The 7,031-nt window shown below is 38.9% G+C and overlaps 1 non-coding gene across 1 annotated transcript; it reads right to left on the bottom strand.

The window, feature by feature from the left end:
- Positions 1 to 5,377: 5,377 nt before the first annotated feature.
- Positions 5,378 to 5,512, bottom strand: LOC142442151 (small nucleolar RNA SNORA13). The gene has a single exon (XR_012783385.1). It is a non-coding gene; the product is annotated as a small nucleolar RNA SNORA13 (small nucleolar RNA).
- Positions 5,513 to 7,031: the final 1,519 nt, after the last annotated feature.

The raw sequence follows: 7,031 nt of genomic DNA on the forward strand, positions 1-7,031 counted from the left end.
TGATACGGGAAGCAAACTAGGGAAGATAGAAAGCATACACAAAGCCACTGTACAAAAAAGAACTGGTAGACATTCCACCATTCCAAAAGGCAGCGTATGAGCAGGAACCAATGGTGCTGAAGGAAGAATTTCAAACTCCTCTGAATGCGTTAGCCACAAACAAGGATCCAGGATCTGACAGAAGACCAACCGAAATGGTTCAGAAAGCTGAAGAAGAACTAGAAATGCTTACTCTTCGATGTCAGGAAATTTGGAAGGCATCCAAGAAAGATGTTCAATTGTTTTTAATTGACTGTGCAAAGGCATTCTTCTGTGTGGACCATAATAAAGTGAGGGCAATATTGAGAACAATGGACATTTCAGAACTCCTCACTGTGCTCCCTTGGAACTTGTACGTGGATCTCAGGCAGTTGTGTGAACAGCACAATGGGGTAATGCTGGTTTAAACTCCGGACACCTGTGCATCACCGTTGTGTCCTTTCACCATAGTTGTTCAATCTGGATGCTGAGCACATCATTAGCGAAGAGTGGGGCATCAGGATTGGAGGGAGGCTTATTAGCAACCTGCGATCTGCAGGTGACCCAATCTTGCTTGGTGCAATTGATAAAGGCTTGAAGCACTTGTGGAGGGAAATGAAGGATTTCAGCCTTTAATTTAGGTTACAACTCAATGTAGAGAAGACCAAAGCCTCACAACTGGATCGATAGCTAACATAATGATAATTGGACAATGATTGCATTTTTCATGGGCTTCGTGTGGCTTGGATGCATAGTCAATTCTCTGGTAAACAGCAATGAAGAGATAAGAGGAGTTGCACTGGGTAAATCTGCTGACATGACGTCTTTATGATTTTGAAAACCAAGGTTGTTACTTTGAGGATTCTGGTGTACTTGACCCAAGGTATTGTATTTTCAATTCTCTCATTTGTTGCTTGTAGAAGTTGGACATTGAACAAGAAGAATTGATGCATCTGTCTTGTGGTGCTGGAGAAGAAAATTGAAAGTTGCGTGGATGGCTGACAGAACCAAGTGATTTGTCTCAGAAGTTTGACCAGTGGGACTTCTTATAGATAAGGAGGCTGAGACATACTTATCTACTTTTGACATATTGTCAAGAGAGGCCAGTCCCTGGAGAAGACATTATACTAAGAATGGTAAAGAGGCAGGGAAAAAGAGGAAAGAAAGGCCCTAGACTAGATGAATGGGCCAACTTGACCCCATGCCTGTTCCAGTGGGCTCCAGCATCAGACCAATTGGGAGGACGGTGCTGGGCGGGAAGAGGGCCACGCTTCACGCTGACGTGCATGCAGGCACTGTGGGCAGGAACAGACTTGAAGGCACTTGCCAACAACAACACTTATAAATATCAACTTTTTTGCAGTAACTTTTTTGGGTAGATTTAATAGGTATCATCCTTAATAAGAGTTCAAGTCACTTCGAAGCAATTACTAAGCAAATATCCATTTAATGTAGAACTTCTGCATATCAGAAAAATTAAATCTAGCAAGTTGTAATCATATTCACATAAATTTGATTTCCTGTTAACTCTCCCTCCCTAAGCATTAAAAGTTTGATCATAGTACTATTTATAATTGATCGCTTGAAACGTCTAGAGTTATTTTTCTACCGAGTCATTTATTGATCAGTACCTAATTATTTGTAATTCAATAGCTTCACTCTACTCTGAATGATTTCCTCACCCCTAGGGAAAACGAATAAACAAGTCTTGAAATAATGAGTAAGTCTACCAATCATGAAAAAGACAACCAATGTCTCTTAAAATCGTGTGTAGAATATGTTGACTGCTAGCATAAATTTCTATGTAAATTTCACAGAAAACACAATAAAATATTTTAAAAGACTCAAGATATATTAGAGCGGTATATTTTGATTTACCGTCTCTCATTAACATATATAAGTGAAAAGAGAATACTATAAAAAGAGCTTTGTGTTGACTCATGGGCACCAATATATCTGCTTCTTTTTCAAAAATATTTTTGAATTGGTAATGATTCCTCCCTATTCCTCAAGCACTCTATTTAATGAGGTATTGTCTTGATTACTTTGGAAAAGGGAAAGGAAGAGATGTAAGGATTATAGAGCTCCTGGACAGTCCATCCAGCCAACTCTAGCAAGAAGAAAGTTAAAAAGAGAAGAAAGTTTGCAAGTTTTTTGTTTTTCACTTGGTCAAGAAAATACTATTGCATGTGAAAGATTTGGCAGCCATTCAGAAGGTTGATAAAATGCTAGTGCATGAAGCCTGAAACAGCTGTTATATATTCTCAACATTTACTTTAGAAAGAAGCATTGGATCTGTCAGGTTTGATGGTCTTGGATTTATTTGACTGATTTCACGATTGTACACTGGGGCATGACCGCTTTTCTAAATTACCCATGTTTCTTAAATCCTTCTCATTCTCTAATATTCAGTTATGTTTTACTCCGATTCTCTAAAGCTCATTTCATGCCTTACTCTCATTCACTCATGCTGCTTTTCCAAGTTGTTCCATTATCTTTTGATTTCCCATTTCTGACACTTACAAGTGTGTTTTTAAGTATCAAACCCTGCTTTTATTCCTCAAACACTTACTAGGGCTGTTTGCCTCTATGGCTTAGATCATTATGTAGTGTCTTACAAGTAGGTGAGACATATTTGGTTTTTAAAATTGCATGATGATTTCTTTTATATTTATTGTTTAATATGTCTTATTTATTTCCCAATAGAATGCTGGATATTAAAGATAAAGATACAGTATGATAAATAGACAGTATGATAAATAAAGAAATATGCTTTAGACTGAGTTATGGAAGAGGGAGAAGCTGCACTATTATTGAAATCACTGAGTGTTGGCAGAGAACTGGCTACAGAGCACGCATGCCTATTGTGATTGTTGTTAGGCGCTATCCAGTTGGTTCTGACTCATGGCAAAGCTATGTACAACAGTACAGAACACTTTCCCATCCTGCGTCCTTCTCACAATTGTGAACTTTGAGCCTATTTTTGAAACCACTGTGTCAATCCATCTTGTGGGGCTTCCTCTTTTTTTTCTACCCCTCTCCTTTACGAAGCATGATGTCAATTTTCAGAGACTGGTCTCTTCTGATAAAATGTCCAAAATACATATGCCTATTAGATGATAAAAATGACTTCAAAGAGGAGAGTTTAGAAGGTGCATGTGCCATTACATGCTTAATTAAATATTTTGTCTTGTAATAATAACTGAAGGACTTTTGCTTTGGAACCTATGCTTAGTGTTATTAGGAAAATACCCCTTGGGTTGAGCATATTAATGGGTCTTAAATTGTAAAATTTTCCCTGATAAATGAAAGAAGATGGCTGTCTTATCTGGGACATGAATGCTGAAAGAAGCGATGTTTAAAAGATATGCAGTAAAATTTGGGAAGCCGCCAAAGATTTCTTATCACATCATTATTTTTTGTACTGATCCTGAAAAGGAAATTTGTCGAGAGGGATGACATTGGCAGAACAGTCTGGTACTTCCTGGAAGACCAAGGCAACCTCTCCGAAAGTTTCTTCCCACCATATTCCCTAGGACAGGACCAGTCATAAGGAGGGACAAGATGAGGTAAACTTCACGCTGTTACACAAGAGAGGGCAGGTGCTCTGAAAAAAAAGGTGAGACCGTTTTCAATAAGGCGTTAGGATTATGGCTACAAATTTGAGATATGGCTTGGTAAATCTTAAAAAAGACAGTTGCTCAAGAAGATATTGTTTTTAGGTGCCGTGCAGCCAATTCTGACTAATATTGACCTTGTCCACAGCAGAACGGAATGCTGCCCAGTTCTGCACCATCCTCCCCATCTTTCCTAGGCTTTTGCCCATTGTGGCAACCATGGTGTCAATCCATCTTCCTGAGGGCTCTCCTTTTTTTGATGCCCCTCTACTTTCCCAAACACAATGTCTTTAGTCCAAAGTATTTGAGACAAGTCTCAGCATTCTTGTCTCTACGGAATGCTGGCCCCATTTCTTCCAGAACAGGGTTGCTTGTCCTTTTAGCAGTCCATGGTACTTTCAATATTCTTCTCCAGCACCACTATTCAAGTGTATTGATTTTTCTTCAGTCTTTGTTCAATGTCCAAATTACACATACATATGAAGCAATGGAGGATACCATGGCTTGGGTCAGGCACACCCCAGTACTATAAAGAGGTCTCATGCAGCAAATTAAACTAATGTAAAATCTTTTGATAACTTGACTGCTGCTTCCATAAGCATTGATTTTGGATCCAAGCAAGGCAAAATTCATGACAACTTCAATCTTTTCTCCATTTATAATATTCTTCAATTTTGGCCCACTTGTGGGGATTTGAGTCTTCTCACAATTGTGGGGGTTTGAGTCTTCCCACAATTGTGAGGGTTTGAGTCTTCCCACAGTTGTGAGGGTTTGAGTCTTCCCACAATTGTGAGGATTTGAGTCTTCCCACAGTTGTGGGGGTTTGAGTCTTCCCACAGTTGTGGGGGTTTGAGTCTTCCCACAGTTGTGAGGGTTTGAGTCTTCCCACAATTGTGAGGATTTGAGTCTTCCCACAGTTGTGGGGGTTTGAGTCTTCCCACAATTGTGGGGGTTTGAGTCTTCCCTATATGGAATTTGAATGACTACTGAAAGCAGCAATCCTCGGTCTTCAACAGGTGCTCGGAGTCCTCCTCACTGTCACACATGAGGCTGTGCCATCTGCATCTCACAGGCTGTTAATAAGCCTCCCTCCACCCCTACACAACAAGGAACGCTGTTTGGCTTAAAGTCAGGAAAAGTGTGCAAAGAGTTGTATCTTCTCACCATCCTGATTTGTCAGTATGCTGAGAAAGTACTCAGAGAGCTGGTTTATATGAAAAAGAGATAACCGACCCAGCTTCCATATTCTGAATTTTTATATGGACACACCTATGTAGATTATATTTCCATTCACAAAGGCTTTTGCTATTTGTTTGTGTGTTTGATTTGTCTCAGTGTCTTCTAGAAAATGCGATGAAGAAGAATGGCTCATGTTCCATGACCACTTTTAGGATCATTTCCAAATGAGAGAGATAAGTGATTTTGTTGTGTTGTTAGGTGTCATCAACTCCGTTTGACTCACATGGTCTCCTTGTCCAACCGAAACATGCCCCATTTGGCTCCGTGCTCTCAGGCGTTCCTGTGTTTGAGCCCAATGTCTCAGGACCGTGCCAACCCTTTTGGCTGGGGGCTTCCCTCTTTTGCAGTGCGTTTACGAAGCATGGTGTCCTTCAGGGTTTGATACATCCTGACCACCTGTCAAAATATGTCAGATCACGTCTCCCCATCCTGGCTTCTTAAGCAAAGATCTGGTTGTACTTCTTCCAAAATACATTTGTTCCTTTTTTTAAATTTTTTTTTTTTACTGTTACTCATGCAGCTCCGATGCCAAAGAAACTGAACTCAGAGGCAGACCATGGCTGCCAGGGTGTTTAATTTGCACCTCTTTTGACACCATGTTCACTAGTTTCCGAAAGCGAATGGGCAACACAAAGGCCGGAATACATTTGTTCTTTTGGCAGCCATGCCAGTCAATATTTGCATATGTAATTTAGAAGTTTAATTAAATTTTTCAAAGGATTAAGTGCTCTGTCCACCATACAAAATCAGAATGGTGATTATTATACTTAATTTTATTGATTTCATTCTGGCTTCTATAAAAGGGAGAAGATATTCATTCATTTACTTATTTTCTTCATCACGTACTTTTTCTTAACCTGTACTGTGGAGTTATACACCTACATTCCTCAATACTTATTACCTCTACCTATAATCTCCTTCTAAGTCCAATCATGTAATGTATATTATAATATTATTTCCGCCTGTGGAACACTTCCTTGCCAAGTTTGCCTCTACTACTAGATTGAAGTAGAGTTTTTGCTATAAAGATATATCTAGAAAATAAATATTTCATTAATATTTCAGAAACATTTATACAAGAAATTTATGTTGATAGCTTTGCCTTTGACAGACCAACTTAACTTATCCTGGTTAATGTCATTTAAAACATCTTGTACTGAAAGATTATTTACTTTATGTGAAAATCAACTATTGTGTAACCAATTACTCCCAAAGTTACTAAACAACACACATTTATCTAACTTATTTATAGGAGTTTGGGTACATGTTATGTTCCTTGATTTAGGCCCTCAAAACACTGAAATCAAGGTTTTAAGAAGAGACTGATTTTATCAACGGTTTCCAGTAGAAAAAAAAGTAATGTCACAAGGTTGTTTGTGGGATTCAATTCCTTGAGGGCGATTACATTCAGAGTTTTGTTTGTTTTGACAATTAGCAAAATATCACTGACACTTCTTTACCAAGTCCCCTTTCTCATCAGAATCCCTCACCTCTGCAGATGTCAAAAGAGGGTCAGAAGCTTGCTCTTGAGCTCCAAGTATATCAAATTATTGTTAAGAGATAATAAAATCTGAATAATAAAAAAAATCTGAAATAAACTCCTAAGGGAAGTTTGAGAAGATAAAGAATTACTATGAAATTTGACAACAGCTGAACTTAGAAAGCCAACAGGAAGAACATGCTCAGTATGTTACAAGAACTGGAGAGCACAATTTTGAAAGATGTAGCCTGTTAAAAGATGATAGGAGTTATACATGAAATAACCATACCAAAAGTAATTTGTCAAATTCTGACCACTGTATGAAGAACCATATTATCAATAACTGTTGGAAGCTGAAGAAGACAGAAAAACAAGTTATCATGAATTTAGTTTTCCTTGGACCCACAAGCAGCTCATGGAAGGGGCAGACAAGAAATGACAGACTGCCTTAGGAGCATCAGCTGAACAGCACTGAGAAGCAAATGGACAGGTGAACTCCCTGGTATTGTGTCTCTGCTGACAAGGTGGACCTACAGGCAAGAGCACAGATCCTCCTGAGGGTCTGCAAGATGAGACATCTTTACAGGAGTAAAAAGCCTCCGTTTTAGTCCACGGATTCCTGGTGGTTTCCAACTGAAAACCTTATAGTTAGCAGCCCACATAATCACCCACTATGA

The sequence above is a fragment of the Tenrec ecaudatus genome, chromosome 2, assembly GCF_050624435.1.
Source record: "Tenrec ecaudatus isolate mTenEca1 chromosome 2, mTenEca1.hap1, whole genome shotgun sequence".
Taxonomy (NCBI): domain Eukaryota; kingdom Metazoa; phylum Chordata; class Mammalia; order Afrosoricida; family Tenrecidae; genus Tenrec; species Tenrec ecaudatus.